The sequence below is a fragment of the Equus przewalskii genome, chromosome 14, assembly GCF_037783145.1.
Source record: "Equus przewalskii isolate Varuska chromosome 14, EquPr2, whole genome shotgun sequence".
Lineage (NCBI taxonomy): Eukaryota > Metazoa > Chordata > Mammalia > Perissodactyla > Equidae > Equus > Equus przewalskii.
In genome coordinates, this window is record NC_091844.1 from 61,804,296 (window position 1) to 61,823,040 (window position 18,745).

Consider the following 18,745-nt stretch of genomic DNA (forward strand, 5'->3'; position numbering starts at 1 on the left):
GTATATATACATGCAGTAAACAGAATATAGTGTTATGGCAATGTTTCCATATAAGCCATTTGAATATTGAGACGTGGATGACAAGAAGCTATAGTTTAATTAGTGAGAATATCTGAACATTAGTATCCTGGGTTAATAAAAAAATGACAGTATGCCAGAATTAGATATGTGTCAGAGCCATATCTGCAAGTATAAAATGTAGATGTTAATTCCTTCTAGAAGGGGAGTTTTGAAGATTAGTGAACATAACGTAGAGAAACATCAGTTAACACAAGGCCTCCCTTGTACACTGTAGATACTCAGTAAATATCAACTTTCCTTTCTCCTAGCAAAAATTAAATTACAATGATAGTGTGGATTTAATAGCCAATTAAATTATGTTTATTGAGTTTTTATGTAAAAAAATCGAACACGTTACCTTTTATATGCAAATTTATATAAAGCTGAAATCCTTGGAAAAGGTCCTTTGATTTGTTACTGGCGTTTTTAACCAGGGCCAAATAGCCATTGTTCCTGCTATTATAGGAACAGATAAGTCCAGGGGCATCTCATCAGTGCACCAAAAGTGCTTGCTACAGGTTTCAGTCCATCCATTAGTTTCACATACACAAAAATAAATGTAACCATAATGAGAAGTCTAAGACATGGTGCATGTTGTCAGCGAACTAATAGAGTTAATATTTCAGAATGGAGGGACAAAATACAGACACAACACACACAAACTAAATTAAAAGAGGAGGAGGGAAAAGAGAAGGAGGACAAGGAATAGGAAGAGGAGTAAGAGAAAGAGGAAGAGGAAATAGAGGAAAAAGAGGGAAGATTAGTAAAAACGATAATAGTAAGTCATAATTATTAAATTTTGCATTTATATACATTCAAATAATAGGTGAATCATAAGCTGAATATCCCAGGAAAGTCTTAATGAAAGGAGTAAACTTAATTCAGGCCTTGGAGAAAAAGAAAAAAATGTAAAAGAAGCATTCGCGTGTAAATGGAGATTGGAAAGCATTTCAAGTAAAAGGCCAAAGAGAAATGGGTACAGAGAAAACGTATGTGGTAGTAACACAGGGTGATGATTAAAAAAGCCTAACAGGCTGTCAAAAACAGAGAATTTAGCTGGAGAGTCATGGCAATATTAATAGATTCTGCTGTGATTCTAAAACATGAAAGATTTGAAACATTAGTGATGAAGATGTCTTTTTTTCCATAGGTCCTAGGAAACCATTAAGAAAAAGAAATCAATTTTTCGTGTTCAGACTCATAGACGTTTGCTGGCGTAATAGCAAGAATAGAAAAGCATTTATAACTTGTTCCTGATTTTAACTGAAATGTGTTAGGATTTTATAAATTTTAATAATAAGCTAATTTTGAAGCAGTAATACATAATCTTTAAAATGCTGTAAGTTTAAAATAATAAATTTATATTTCCTACCTTTGCCTAACCATCTAGAGGTCTTCTCTGCATCATACTCACTCTGAGTTCAGCCAGTAGAGCAGCCACTGTTTGGAACATCTCTTTTCCCCACAGTAGAAAATGAGGATCCAGACATATTTTGTTAAGACCATTCATCAACATTACTTTCTACTCTTCTGGTTAGCAAATTATTGGCTCTGTTTTTTTCCTTCATGTAAAAGACTTACTCTTTCCCCAAGTGAGTTAATCTAAAATCTCATCTAGGAGTGGATTCAGCTCAAATGTAGGATCCCTGATGATAAGCAGTGATTTATACATGGGGAGTAAAGTTGCCCTCTTGATTTAGAGAGCTAGAAATAAAATGTTAATTGCCCCTCACATACTCATTGTAATGATGGAACAGGAACTATACAACCACAAAAATATTCCCATTCAAAAATGGGAACAAAGGCAGACACATGGCAGTCATTTTTCTTAAGCAAGTCTGAAATCTCATTTAGTAGATATTTTGGGAGTACCTCACTCTAGGTGTAGAGAATATTTCATGATTAGACTTGAATTCTGCTCCCTGGAAATAGTTCCATCTTTTCTTTGAATTTGGATTGGCATTGTGTTCCATAAACATGGAATATCTCTCCATTTATTTAGTTTTCTTTGTTTTCCTTCATTAGAGTTTTATAGTTTCCTCATGTAGATCATGTCCATATTTTGTCACATTTATATCTAACTATTTAATTTTTGGAGTGCCAGTGTAAGTGGTAATATGTTTTTAATTTCAAATTCCACTTATTGCTGGTAAAAGCAATTGTTTTTTTTTATGTCACCTTTGTATCCTGCCACATGTTATAATTGCTTATTAGTTGCAGGAGATTTTTTTGGCAGTTATTTTGGATTTTTCATGTAGATCTTCATGTCATCCTCAAAGAAAGGCAGTTTTATTTCTTCCTTCCCAATCTGTGTCCTTTTACTCCCTTTTCTTGTCGTATTGCACTAGCTTGGACTTCCAGCATGATGTTGAAAGGCAGTGATGAGAGGGAGTATCTTTGCCTTCTTGCTGATGTTAGCAGGAAAGCTTTTAAGTTTTTCACCAGTACGTATGTTAGTTGGAAGGTTTTTGTAGCTATTCTTTATCAAGTTGAGGAAGTTGCCCTTTATTTCTAGCTTGCTAAGAGTGTTTATCTTTAATAAGTGTTGGATTTTGTCAAATGATTTTTCTACACTTTTGATATAATCATGTGATTATATTTTTCTTCTTTGGTTTGTTGATACAATGAATTACATTAATGGATTATTGAGTGTTGAACCCATCTTGCATACCTGGGATAAATCCCAGTTCATTGTGGTGGATTTGATTTGCCAATATTTTGTTGAGGATTTTTTGAATCTATGCTCATAAGAGATATTAGCCTGTAATTTTCTTTTCTAGGAATATCTTTGTACGGTTTTGGTATTAGAGTAATTCTGGCCTCAGAATGAATTAGGAAATATTCACTGTGCTTCTATCTTCTGCAAGAGATTCTTAAATGTTTGGTAGAATTCACCAGTGAATCCATCTGGGCCTAGTGCTTTCTGTTTTGAAAAGTCATTTATTATTGATTCAAGTTTTCCAGTAGGTATAGTCTTATTCACATTTTCTGTTTCTTCTTGTGTAAGTTTTAGCAGATGTGTCTTTTAGGAATTGGTCCATTTCGTCCAGGTTATCAAATTTGGGGGCATAGCATTGCTCATAGTTTAATCTCTATGATTTATAAATAGTTTCTACTGCTATGTCTTTAAATTCTTTGACCTTCCATTTTTAGTGTCTAATCTGCCATCAATCCCACCCAGCATAGTTTTCATTTTTGATATTAAATTTTTCTTTTGGTAGTGTGATTGGATCATTTTTTATCTTCCAATTATCTTCTGTTATGCTCACATTTTCCTCGGTCTTCTTAGAAATATAGATCTTGATGTCTAAAACTTTATTTTATTCCTTGTTTGCTAGTTTGTTTTTTTAACTCCATCATTCATGGAATTTCTGGCTGTCTTCATATTTGTTCATTTTTTACCCATTTCTAGGTCAAATGTTCCTCTTTCTGTGAATGCTTGGTAATATTTATTGGATGCTAGATATTGTGATTTTTTGTTACTGGTTTCTGGATTTTTTTTTTGTATTTCTTTAAATAGCTTAGAATTTTGTTCTAGCATGAAATTTTGCTATTTTCAGATAAATATGATCATTTCAAGTCTTGCTTTTACTATTTGTATGGCAGGTTCAGAGCAACTTTTAGTGTAAGCTTAAATTAGCGTGCCTACTAAAGTGTTAATCTTCAGATGACTCTATCCAATATTCCATATGTTATGAAGTCTTACCTCTCTGATTGATGGAAACACAAATTATTCCTCCTCTGTGCGAGCCCAGGGAATATTTCCTACTCTTTCATGGTGGTTCTTTCCCTGGCCTTGAAAAGTTTCCTCTTCCTTATGTGTATATCAGTACTCAGCTGAAGACTCAGCAGTCTCTCAGAAAAAGGAATTAAATAAGACCTTGAGTATGATTAGAATTTTAAAAGACAGAGATTTCCAAAGAGCATCCTACATGGAGGTAGCAGCATGAGCATGCTTTGGATTTGAGGGGATGCAGGATTATTTAATATACATATTTGAAATGCATGTATTATATATATTAAATATATCCTTATTCAAATTTATATATATATATATGAAATATATATATTCAATTCCAGTGAAAGCACATATTTTAAGGAGATTTAAATGATAAATCAATTGTTAGGCAATATCAGATATGTAATGCCTTGAATTTTGACATTGAAGATTATGAATTTGATCCAATCAGGAACATTTTATAGGGTCATGAAATATGATTATATTTTTATTTAAAAATAGTTCATCAATAATAATCAAAAAGTTGTTGAGATGGTAGTAACAGAGGACATTATAAGGGGTCTATTGCAATTTTGGAAAAGCCAGAAAAATCACATTATAATGCATTATATAAATTTTATTAAAGAAACGTTAGGAGTTGGAGTGAGGGAAAAATGCAAGGCCAAAAAAAAAAGTCTATTACACCATGTTAGAGGGCAGTTTTCTGAGACAAATAAGGAAAGGTTCTACTTTGTGTGTTTGTCAAGGTGGAAGCCCAGAAAATGAAGTTACAATGCTACCTGTAAAAAAGGCTTAATATTGATAGCTTGCTTGTGTCTTACAACAAAATAAAATTAGCATCTAAAGATGCTGTGTTCAATATTTTTGCTTGACAATACTTTTTTTTAACCAGTACTTCGGAAATGATTTTTACCCACCAACAAATTCTTACTATCTTACACCAAAGCCTGTTACAAGTTATTGATATCAAGTCCATTTCTATATCAAAGACTTTACTGTTCTGGGGACATGGTTTGTGGCTTTATGGGAACCATCAAATTAGTGCCCATAATTGCTGATGATTACGTTTTTCCCTTGGTCTCTGAAAAAGGACATGAGCTATGTTCTATAAACTTATTCATATAAGAATAAAATCTGTGTTTAAAAAAAGGATCACATAACAACTGACCTGATTATAATCCATTTACTTTGCTTTATCATGATTCTATTTCTCATTAATTTAATCAATATTAGTCATTTTCCTGATAACAAATGTAATTGTGTGTTTTATAAAAGCAATTGACACATGCTTTCAAATTGGACTGGAAGAGATTTGAGCAGTTGTGTAAAATGTAATAATGAAAACAATACTGTAAAAGTAAGAGCAGTGACATTATTGATTGTAACGATGGTTTCTTTGGCACTGTAATTATGCTAGTGTGCTAAATCCCAGCTTCTGGTAATTGGTGACTTATTATGCTCAACCCCCTACAGAGACATTGCCCTAAGAACTGTAGAGATTTTAAATATAATGAATTCATGTCACCAGTTCCAGTAAAATAAATACATTTTTTCAATACCTAATTTTATTAGAGTGCTCCTCTGCCATTCTAGTGGAATTAGTCTGATATTTTTCAACTTGAAAATTTCAAAAATGTAACCCAATCACCATTTAGTTCAAAAAGTCTTAGAATGAAGCAAGATTTGCTACTCATTTTTATTTCCTGTAAATACTTCCATCATATAGATTCTATTACTGTATTAACAAACTCATTGTACCAATTATGTAGAAAGGAATACATTTTTAAAAATCAGGAGGGTGACATGGAATGGTCAGTGTACAGAAGTACGTGCCCTCTGTCAGAATTACAAGTTCTCAGGCTAACCCATTGGCAATCATCATGGCATATAGGCTTGGAAACTACAATAATTAATATGTATACCTAATTTGTTTTCAGCAATACTAACCTCATAGAATGAGTGGAGAAGAGTCCTCTGTACCTCTGTTTTCTGAAAGTGTTTGTGAATATTTGTTCTTTAAATCATATATGTATATATATATAGCTAGCTAGCCACCAACTTACTACATAGCACGTCAGCTGCCAAACTTGCAGGACATCAAAAACTCTGATACATGGTCTCATAAAAAGTAAAGAAAGGCCCTCCTTATTTATACTGAAATTTATGCACATTGGCTATAGGCCATGAGATTGTCCAGTTCTCTGTATTCCAGCGAATTCTCACAGGGAATCATTTCAAATCAAAATGACAGAAGTCCAAATAAGCCAGGGATTTTCACCATAGAGATACTTCAGGATTGCAGCATCTGACAACCACGGTGACAAGTAACCATGATCAGAACAAGATCAGTAACGAAGCTAAAAGATTCAGAAATTGAGCTCTTAACATGGGGCATCTAATAATCTCCAAACCCATGGCCAGATGTGGGTTTGATCAGTTAAGTTGGGGACGGAGGAAAGAGGCCTGGTAGCCAGAAGAGCATCACATCACCTGTACTCCAGTGAGCTGAAATCTGTGGCATTTTGTGTATGCATCTTACAGAAACAGCCAGTCTTAGTGTGTCTGTGACATTCTTGACTTGTGATGTAGCGCAACTATAAAACCCTGATAGCTCCACCATCTTAAAAACTTCCTGCTTTCTGTTTCAAGGACTTAGCACCGGTGCATTTGTTTATCTAGTTTTCATCTCATTAGAGGAGTTCACTGGCTAATGAAACTAACTTACACTATAAAACAACAAATAGTGGCTTTCAGGTATCAACAACCACAGACAAACAATCTATATCAGGTTAAACAATGTGTTACATCAAGTTTCTGAACCTGTAGGTCACATTAATCCGTACCAAAACAGATCCTTGGCAGAGACTGCAGGCAGAGTTATCATCTGAGAAAAACTCTTTCAACCAATGTATTCTATTTGAAGCTCAACAAACTTTACCCAGTGTATAAATGTGTGGCAAAATCAAAGGAGACAGCTTCACAGAAAAATACTCTCAGAGTTGTGATTTATTGATTTTATACAAATTTGTTGTTGCTGCTTGTTTTTTGTTTTGTTTTGTTTTCAATAATGCTTCAGACCTCAAAAAAGTTTTTGCTCTTTATTTCATGTTTGGGATGGGAAGAAGAATGGGACAGCCTGATTACGGACTGTCAGGAATACTATTCAAACTCCTTATCCTTGGACTTCCAGAATCTAACAGAACAAATCGTATACTTGCTTAGCTCTTACTATGGGGTAATAGGAATCAGCATCAGATTCTTTAACTATGCAACTGTAACAAAGATCCCTCATATATTTCTGCGTAGCCTATATGGAAAACTATTGCATCATGCAAAATGCTTTGATACAAGACTTACGTGTGATACTAATAAATGTTAATAATTCCTGTATGTAAAAAATCATTATTAACACATTGTAAAGCATACAACAAACTGTGAAAATACCTGCAACATATATAAAGGCAAACATTTGCTATTAGGAATAATCCTTTCAAATCAATAACAGAAAACTGAAAAACTAATAATTTAAAAAAATGGGCAAAGAAGAGAAACAATAACAGCTAAGGAGTAATGATAAGTATATAGCAAAATAAAATTCAGATAAAAGTAAACACAGCTACTAAAAATTTAAAAACATTTTTAATGGGCTGTTATAAGAGAGTATTTTTAACCAATAACGTTTGAGTTATTAAAAATCAATTTCCATTACACAGCACTAGGTAGTAAGAGGAGCAATATCACATTGTGTTGGTAGGAGTGTAAAAGATTTCTCAAAAATGTCCAACAATAGGTAACATGAGCTGTAAATCATGCCCATACCTTTTTGCACAGTAATTCAATTTGAAAATATCTATCAAAAAACAAATTAATCAAGATTTGACAAAAATATCAAAGATATTAATTATAGTATTAACATCAATTGTTTTTTAAATCATCATAACTTCAAATAATAAACCTTGCTGTAAAATTAAGGTTTTTGGGGGCTGGCCCCGTGGCCAAGTCATTAAGTTCACTCGCTCCGTTGCAGGCGGCCCAGTGTTTCGTTGGTTCGAATCCTGGGTGCGGACATGGCACTGCTCATCAAACCACGCTGAGGCAGCGTCCCACGTGCCACAACTAGAAGGAACCACAACGAAGAATATACACCTATGTACCAGGGGGCTTTGGGGAGAAAAAGGAAAAAAAATAAAATCTCTAAAAAAATAATTAAGGTTTTTGTAGAATTTCTTAAAATATGGGAAAATATTGAATATTTAGAGTTAAATGAGTACTCCAGGAAACACTACTCTATACAGTCCAAGTATCTAGAGGAAAATGTGTGTGTTTAAATACACCTGAATCTCTGTATGATGAGATTGTGTGTATTTTCAAATATTTTTAATTTAACTTGTTCTGATATAGAGTAAAAAATAGTTAAATATTAACAAAACTCCAAAAACCAGCATACAATGCTCCTCAGGCATAAGCATTCTTATTGTCACAATTTGATTTCTTATACTGCTTTTTTAAATGTATCATATAAATGCTGTGAATATTTCCCCAATGCGCTGTTGCATTTTTTATTGTAAATAAGCAATGATTCAATTTCCTACATCTATTTCTTGTTATATTAATTAATATTAACTATTCGCAAACCAAATCTTTGATACGCTTTTAGAAGTTCTAATAAGATTTAAATCTAGACTCAAGTGATTACACCAAGGTTCTGCTTTGTGTCCCTTCCTCACTAAGGCAGTGCTCCTTGCCCTCATTAAGCCCCCACAAACATACTCATCTCTACACGCATAGCCATAAAATATTCAAAGATTATTGAGTTGAAATTAAAGCCTTAATTTTTCTGAAATTTTGAATCATAATTTTATTTTCTAAACATAAAATGTGCTTTTCTAAGATTATCAATTTGAGTGCTTTGGATTACAAGAAATAAGATTTTGTTGTTTATTGTTTAATCATTTTTTAAGATTGGAAGAAATAAACATATAATTTTATGTGTTTTATAAGTACCTGAAATGAATTTTTCATCAAATATTAGTAAATCAAATCTTATTTATATGCTCTAGGGAAAGTAGCTATCAAAATAATTCAATGATGAATTCTTATGTAATGCAAGGATCTATTTTAGAACAAATATTTATCATTTGCTAATTTATCTTTTATGTAAATTGGAAAATTCATACCTTGGTTTTACATAGCCTAATTAAGTTTTATATCAAAGTATTCTCTGCACTTAGATCACTATGTCCTGCCATTTTTCAGATGGCCTATCTAAGAATGAGTTGATTTAGCCATAATGTGCTCTAATATATAGATATTCAGTAAACTGGTAGCAAGTGATGGTCAAGAATGTGGAATCATCAGCCATCATCCTCTTCAAACCGAGTCCATCGTTTGGTTTCTGCCTACATATTAAGGAGTGCCAGTTCATGTAATCTTTTAGCATAACTTGATCCTAATGGTATATTAAAACTTAGATTAGTCCTTTAAGTTTTGCGCTTGCTTCAGCTTTTATTTGTAATCTCAACTCTGTCCACCTTGGTAATATAGAGTTTACTCATTCCTGTTCAATAATGTTTAGATAGCTATATATTGAGATGGCTCAGCTTCATTAAAAAAATTCAGAATTCTTTCAAATTCATTTGAAGCCATGATTCACTATTATCTTATATATAATGAAAAAGTTGTTTTCCTCGTATATCAGAACCTGAAGCCTAATTCAATTTACCTGTCCAATATCTCTCTCCTCATTTTCACCACTCTATGGCATGTTGATTCATCGATACCAAATGAGGGTCCCTGCTCTCGACTCAAACCACTTGGGTTCGAGTCTTCATTCCATGTTCCAGGTACTTAATCTTTTGGATCCTCAACTTCTTTGTCTATAATTGGGGATAAAATAGGATCTACTCCTAGGGTTGGTCATCCATTAGTCACTCACTCGTGTATTCATTCACTGAATCTATGTTGAGTGCCTAATTTGTAACAGGCACACTCCTAGATGATAAAGAAGAACAGACCATGCAAACCCCTGCTCTAATTTAGCTTGCATTATAATATGTACGTGTGTAAATAATTATTACAGGGATGCATGGGAGATGCTCTAAGCAGGAAATGAAAGAATGCATGTAAAGTTTAGTGTTGTGCCTGGCACATAGGAAGTACTCAAATGGTAGATGTTGCTGTTATCATTACTATCTTCCTTTCTAAGTAATTAAAACCAAATCATAATCTTGATTACTGTATGTCAAATATTGTAATATTTTACCTTAAAGACCATATAGTTTTTTATATCATCCACCTTTGCCATACAAGCCTAGGAACAAATCCAGTATTCCCTTAACATGTCCAAAATTGAACTCTAAATTCTTTTTTGCCTCTAAAATATTGTGAGTGTCTGAATGTTATTGAACTAGTGACTTGTGATCTATACTCTGAAAGCAAGTCATTTGGGGCACCATAGATGTTCAATTTATCATCAGAGGTACCTGATTGAATTGTGTCAAGTATTTGTGTATTGACGGTGGGGTGCATACAGTTTACTGGTTCTCAAAAGTTAGATTGTGCCTCATTGTAAAGCTCAAAAAAAATCCAGCAGCTTCAATGAAACAAGATTACTCTCCTTTGGGAAAATGAGGCTATGAAAGAGGTATAGATACCACAAGAGGAGATCTCAACCTAATATAACAAGGAGACAAATCTCTGGTTATTATAAGGATTTTTCATGGCAGATAGTACACTTGAAAGTTATTCTGTAAGTCAAATTTGGAGCTAAAACCAGATGCCATCAGATTTTTATTCCTTTTGGCTCCGTTTCACCTACTTGGGAGCTATGTGTTATACCACAGTCCTTTGAATAGATTCTTGTCTTTGCTAACTCTGTTTTCCTCTACTTTCGAGCTTCACTTGATCATCTCTGTCTGTCTGTCTCCCTGAACATGCTGTTTGTTTAGAATGGCTCGCTTCCAAAGCTGATCAATGTAAATCTGATCCTGCCCTAAGACTAGGAGACTTTGCTTAGAAATTAGTCTCAAATCTTGTTTTGACCCTTGAGTAATCCTTAATTCCAATTATCTTCTGCATAATGTTTCAAAGGGAAGGTCTAAACTTGTCTTTCAATAAGAATTCAGATATAAAATGGTATTTAAAATTTTGTTTCCCATAAAATTGTCCCATGTTTTATATTAAGTTCTATTTTGAGTTTCTAATTTCTTATAGATATGCCCACATCTTGCTCTTGCTGGAAACCATGCAAACCAGTCTGCTGCCTCAATTTATTCTATCAGCAACCACTAATTGATAATCTCATATTATTTAATACATCAATCGACTGATTTCATTCGTATTGATTTTTAAGCTAGTAATGACTCTCACCTAATGGGTATAGCTCCCAAGATCAGGGATGGGTGAGGTTGAGGGCGAGTGGGGCTCCACAATATAGAGGCTAGTCACTATTAACATGATTACAATATAGTCTCAAACATGTCACGCTGTTGTTTGGATTTCTGTTCTCTTCGTTTTTACGAGTAAGGTGACAAAATATCCAGTTTGCCCAGGGCAATTCCAGTTGCCTGGAATAATTATTACTATTTTTGTCATTCTCAAAAATACCTTTGTTTGATGATAAATTCTATGGTAACCCATTATAGAGCACTCAAGTGGAGGCAAATTTCTGTATTTGTTGGATCAACCACACATCCCATGTTCTGCTGAGTCATCTAGAAACATGTCCTACATGAAGGAGACTTCATTTGCTGGCATCCATACTCTTGATTATAGTCTATTCTGTGCAAATACAAGTCCAAGAGTGAATATGGATTGATATTGAAGTGGTAGCATAAAACACCTGCTAGTCACACATCTCTTATTGAATTTCTGGTTTCAGGGAAAGCTACTATTACATAATTTAGTTAATATTGGTTTAAAGATCATTGACAATAGAATGCAAAAGGGAAAGGAATGTGAATGCATTCTCCTTTAACCTAGAGACCAAACTAAAATTAATACTAGAAAAGGAAAAAAACAAGAATTTGAATTATATACTAGAAAAGATTTCTTTATAGAATGAGTCTATTAGTCCATGCCTGTCTCCCAAAAAGTGATGGAGATATCTTTGTCTGTCATGCTGAAGGTCAGGAGTTTCCAAGTCAGTGGTCTAGGGATTGAATCAGTTTTCAACAAGGACTGAGAGGTATAAACTAATAGAATTTTACCATCTATAATCTTACAAATTAACAATTTTAATATAGTGTTATGTACTTATTTTTCCAAATGAATCTCTAAAGTGTAATACACCTAATTAATCATTTTTTCAAACGTTAAAAGATTCTTTATTAGCTTTCTATAAAACTATTACTCTTAGAACATATATTTCAATGTCAAATTAATAGTTAAGAAAGAAAATTCAGTTTAAATAACTGTTTGATCATATTCTTGTTAAAGAAAATTTGGAAAATGTCTCTAATGAGTTGCACTTACTTATAAACTCTTTTGGCATATTACTAGCAACTTCTTAAACATATTTGTTTACTAGATTGAATAACATCATTTTTTACTCCTTAAAAACCATAAATACTATTTTTTATTATGTCAGTTATTATTTTTCCTTATACACTAGATAGTCTTTGGCTTCTTTGAATTTCTTGAAGGTGCTACTATCTGGTTTCAGGTCTCGTGTTTTACTTCTTCCTAGAACCCTTGTATCCACTGTTCAGTAAGCTGTCATACTCATCACTGAGGTCTCCAGTGTCGAGTTCTCAGGCTGGCAGTTTGGACTGGTTAGCTCCTCACATTATACGTAAATATCCTCACATTTGCAGTTGTTTTTCAAAACTCAACCCAGTAGGTCAGTTATTGATCTTTTCTTAGTCTACGGTGAGTACTTTTCAGAGTTTAAAATATGATCCTTCATTCCGACTGCTGCTTCTCTTTAGGAAAGACATTCTGTGATTCCATGTTCTCTTTCAGCATTATATATGAATATATGATTTTTAATAAAATTATTCTTATTTGAGCTAAATTAAGCTATATTCTTGGTTGTGCTAAATCCATAGAAACCTTAAAATGAGGGAAAACATTGACTAAGCAAGCCATAGGTAGATTTTTACCCACATGCACACTCATACATATTTTTACATCTATTCTTAATTTTATTACAAATATCCTAGTATATTTTTCAACATTCTTTGAAAACAATTAAATGCTAATCAAATCAAAAGTTTAAAATATGGCTTTTGATGAAAGACAAAGAGAAAATCTTTATCGATAAATATTTTTCTCCTCTCAATGATGACTGAAATAATTTTCTGTTGGTCATATAATCAATGTTGGAACCAGAGACATTGCTGTATGTGCATAACTCAGATAGCTATATTCTCTGGTAGAAGAGTATCTTATGAGCAGTCTGACCTCAAAATGGTGACAATCATTTAGCAATTTTACTCGTTAAGAGTTCTATCTAGTAATAGATGGAAAAATACACAGGATAGTGATCAGCTAATTGATACTGACTAATGTTTTAATAAATGACACATAATTTTTGCTGGTCCTGATTATAAATAAAGTCATGCATTTAAGTTAGAAGTAAATTCTTTAAAAGAAGTAAGTAAATTTGTAAAGTTTTGGGGTTTTTAAAAAAATTAAAAGTAGTATGAATATAATTTTCATCCTCCTTCTCCTTACTTCAGGCAAATATATGTAGATAACATCATACTTCTATAATTTCCTCTTAAAAATGAAAATTAATTTTACTCTATAATTCTCTTATTCTGATACCAGGAAAATTCTTGGGTTTGTGATGTTTGTTTTTTCTGTCACCAAATATTTATTGAACATTTACCATGTGCCGTGCACTGTACAAGACACTGAATTTCATATTTGTATTTGATTTCATATATATACTCTCATATACACACTTTCCTTAGAAACAACAGGGAAACAATACCACCAACAAAATACATGAAATCCTCTAGTAAAAACTAGACAATTTTAAACTTCTAAAAGGCTAATTTTGATTCCTATATTTTGTTTGCTGTTTTTGCTTTCTAATAATTGGCTATTTCACTGTATAAAAGAACTATTGGTAAGTTCAAAGGAGATGAATGATGGTGGTGAAGACCATTTTAAAGATGAATCTAGACTCCCTAAATAGCGTAGTACAGAACCATAGGATTTCTCTCTCTGTTGCAGTAATATTTTACAAACTTCTATGAAAACCTGCGTAAGTCTCTGATCAAATGTTCTGTCCGTATCACTATTTTTTTCTTGCCTACTCATTACACACAGTATGATGGACCTCTCTACTTACTGAGTAAATTTGAGGATCCTGTGTGTGCAGGAATGAATTAATGCATATATTTTCTCAGTCCATTTCAAATTAATGTGGTGTGGAGTGGTCTGGAGAGATTTCATGGTCTCTCTGATGATCTTTCTTCTATTCAATAGGTTCTGTTCAACGATCCCTGTAAGAGATATTCTTCATTCCTGGCTGGCAAAAATGGAGTTCTGAATAGCACTGTTTTTAGTGTATGGAATTCAACAGATGGTACCAAATGGCCGCTATTTTAAAGAACTTCCTAAGGGTACATCCCCAGCTGAGCCTCCCTATCAGCCTCATTTTTATCCACTTTCACTGTGTATTCACTCATTTTAATGCTATCATGTGAGCAGTACTCATGTTGCCCTAGACGAAGGTGTAACTGTGCATATTAGCAAATGTGAAGCTTAAGTATGAGTTTCATAATGTCTACTTTTCTGCTTGTGTTATCTTCAAACAGTGTCTTATTTTTAAATCAGTGTGTTCCAGTTTAAATTCCAAATGGTGACCACTTATCTTTTCGCAATTCAATTCACCAAAGACAAAATTACAGGTAGTGATTTTTTTCTTAGCTATCAACAGATTTTTGACAGACACCCTTATCTTTGTTGTTAGGCTGAAACATTCTGTTCTGGAAGAGAGGAAAGAACATTCTTCACACGGTGTTTATGAGTCTCTGAAGTCTTTATTGGTACTCAGCACACCTTCCTACCCCCTTCACGAGAAGAAAAAGTAGATTTATATTGGACACTGTATTGAAAAATGTCTACTTCAAATGCACTCAAAGGACTTTCCAGTTGTTTTATTGCAATTCCACAGTCCCTTCATGTCACTGAACTAACATGAGCTAAGCAAAGTAGACACTTGTCTAAATTTGTGGGAGGCTACCTTGAAAAAGATGATGGGAAAATAAATAGGCTATATTCTGCCATTGTTATTCATGTTAGAGTTTGAGCTTTCTATAGTAAGTTACTACTAAGTAGGTATAAATATCCAAGCAGCAATAAAAAATGAGTGCCTACCATATATCTGTAACCTGTAATTCCTCACTTACAATTCAAGCACAAGGTCAATAGAGGCAAATACATAAATATTCACATTTTCTATATAAAATACATGTAAAAGTTTTAGTAAACAACCTTTTGGTGCTATATTAAATGAAATAAAGTCTTACCCTATCTTTAAAACAATCGTAAAGCTAGAAATTACTTCCAATAAGAAATGTTGATTTGAAAACTTATAGAAGACATTGACTTTATATTAAAATTAAGATGAATAATCAAAATTAAATAAATATTTTCGAATGGATCACCCATTGCCATACTTGAGTTCTGAGTCCCTCTCTTCTGTTGGTTATTCTGCTCTGAAAAGAAGATAGCTATAGCAGGCTTCAGTTATGTATGTGTCCATATTTCTTATTAAATTACTTGCCTGCATGAGAATAAATGCTCTAAAATAAGCACAGTCTCGGGCACATATGACCAAATATATACATACACGCATTTAGTCTATGGCACATACTCCTGGCACCATCCTTTTAAAAAACATATTCAATTTTATTTGCTCATTACTACAGATATGGCTCGCTGCAACAGATGGGAAGATATAATGGAAATGACTTAGGCAGTTGCTGGCTGTAGATCTGAGTGATGAAGCTTTGACAATCTGAATATTTTGTGTTTGGTAAATGAAAAGGGAGATTTATATTGTGATTTAATAGTAGTTGAAGCATTCTACCACATCTTTGCCTCAAAAGTTTCTTTTGCTTAAAGGGAATAAAATAACAACTGTATCTGGCTGGGGATGTCTAGTGAACTCTTTCCATTTCGTCTCTGGGAAGACAGAAAAAATAACAGGCGAGAACTGGGTCCAATTGTGAAGTAGGGAAAGCTTGTTCTTGATGTCCTTCTCCACCTGTTCCTAGAGCAAACTCCTGATCTCTTCCTGGCCTCTTCTCATGCAGATGTGCTGGATCCAGGAAAACGTCCAGTAAAAGGAACCAGAAATGATGCCAGGATAGAGAAAGCAGGGCACTATCGGTCATTTAAGTGTTTAGGAAGTAAGGCTGAGGCCATAGAGAAATCAGAAAATTATCAGAAACTCACTCCAGGTAACACTAATAGCAAACGCTTCCATACAGCTTATTACTTGCCAGGCAGCATTCCAACTGCTTTACATATATTAATTCACTTCATACTCATGGCTACCATATGATAAGGCTTTATTTCATCCCTATTTTATAAGTGAGGGAAATAGCAGAGTAGTTAAACAAGCCATGCACAGATTATATGGAAGAATTAGGATTTGAACCCAAATAGGCTGGCATTAGAGCCCTTTGGCTTACCCACTACACCAAGGGGCCCAGTCAATATCAGCGTAAACGCTAATATAGAGGAGAACGTGATCAGATAAATAATCAGCAACAAGGAGGCTCAAAAAGAAAAAAAATCTGTAGAACTGAGGGTATAAGCAGAAGGAAAATATGTAATTGTGAAAACACAGTGTCTGCTATAAAGTAAACATTAATTATCAATAGTGAATGAAAAAATAATCATCCAGGCACAATCTCAGAATGAGGTCACAGCTTTCCCTCTCATCCCCAACTATGTGATTGCCACCCCATGAGAACCAATCCTAAAGAGCAGAACCTCAGAGAATCACACACGTGCATGTCTGGAAACCAGGGCGTAGGGTAGGACAGAGACTGCTTCCAGTAGGCCTTTCCATTTACATTGACTAACATTCTTCCTATATGCTAAAACTCCCAACCCTTTAGATATTTCTCTGGAATCTGTAGGTGCCCAGTACTTTTCTATGACTCCTTGCTCTTCAAAAACTCTATCAACGAGTGTTTGCTGCACTACTGCCATGTGCCAGGCCCTGCTCTGAGGGAAGAACAGAGTGTTTGAACAAGACAGACAGAATCCTGCTCCTGCACTATTTCTTCTGTTGGAGCGATATGGACAATAGGAAAAAAAGAAAGAAAGAGGGAGAGAGATGGGGAGGAAAGAAAGGAAGGAAGGAAGAAAGAGATTAAACATTGGTCAAGTTCTGTGAATGAGATAAGTTCGGGTGATAGAGAGTCATGGAGAGTTGGGAGACTGACCTAGGCAGGGTGGTTTAAGAAGGCCTCTCTGCAGAGGTGAAATGGAACATGATTTTCACAAACAGCCATCTAAAGATCTTGAAGAACAGATTTCCAAAAGGAAGAAACAACACATGAAAAGGCCCATTCTAGTCGGTAATATTTTCAGGCTTCCTAGCATATTTTGAAGACTCTTGCTCTGATGGGAAATTTCAGACTACTGATTCAACCCAGAAAACTGGCTTTGCTAGCCTCCTTTGCATCCAAACACAAACAAGCAATGGAGGCTCCACCAACCCGACCATAGGCACGTGAGCCGCAGGTTTTGGTTCAGAAGCGCTAAAGACAAGGAGACAGACTCTGCCTGGAGTCTTCCTTTGCAGCAAGGTTTGTGCCTGAGCTGCCCAATTTGAGGGACAGTGTTTGTTGCCAGGTGGACTTTCTGCTGTAAGCGTCATCAATGCTGGCTGCAGTAGCAGCTAGAGTATGGTCCAGTTTCTGGCAGCAATGCAAACAGCTACATCAGTTATGGCTACCTCATTATATCAATTCTCTGGCGCAGTTTTTAGTGCTATTTTTCAAAGCTTAGATGTAATCCTGTATCTTCAGTCCTTCTAAAACTCTGTGAGCCCAGTATCATTTTCTGTTTAATTAACTAGAGTCAGATTCCACTGCTTATTATTAAAAACTCTCAATAGTAAAGCCTATTGGTTTAGGAACAAAATAAATGCCAGAGTGGCCTCTGATTTCTCTCTAGCCAGAGTGTACTACCTAGTCCTGTATTTTCCTATAAGTATTTGTGATCTGACTTTACCTTTCCATCTTTCCTTTCCCTAATTCCTGCAAGATTTTTATTTTCTAAGTGTAACTCAGATCACTGTAAAGAAATGATATGTAAAGAAACTTCCTACAAAATGTCTTTTGGGTAGTATTTACCTTTCCCCACAGCATCTCTGTTATGAATTTAATATAAAAACTTGCACTTCCTTCTGTACTGGACTCTCTCACCTCATCTTGCCTTAAGTTGTACCTTTTATCCATATTTCCAGGCAGAAAAGAGATTCATAAGTGTTCCTTTCTCTTCTACATGCCCTAAGTGACTTGGGTCTCTTTCTCTGGAAAGGAGGATACAGAGCAGCACTCAGCTGGTGACCCCTTATATTCCTGCTTACAACTTCCTTTCCTAAGGTCCAGCCTTCTTAGTATAACACTAGTATAACTAGTATAACGTTTAGTATAATACTGGAAAACATGATGTTTTTAGGCAAAACAGAGCCAGAGAATATTCTTAATTCCCAATACGTGGAGAAATGTACAAGTGTGATCTCTTAGCCAGAATGGCTGTTGCCATAAGTTTCACCCATTATGGAGAAACAAAGAGTTCACACATCTGAGCCCCTGAAGTGACAAAGAGAGGCCTAAAATAGCTTCATCCCCACAAACATCACCGAGACCCAGAAATGCTCAGTTTGGTTGCTACCAAAAAAATTTAATAAAATTTCTTTATATCCATTTACTTGACTACTTGTCATTAGGACTATTACCAGAGAGC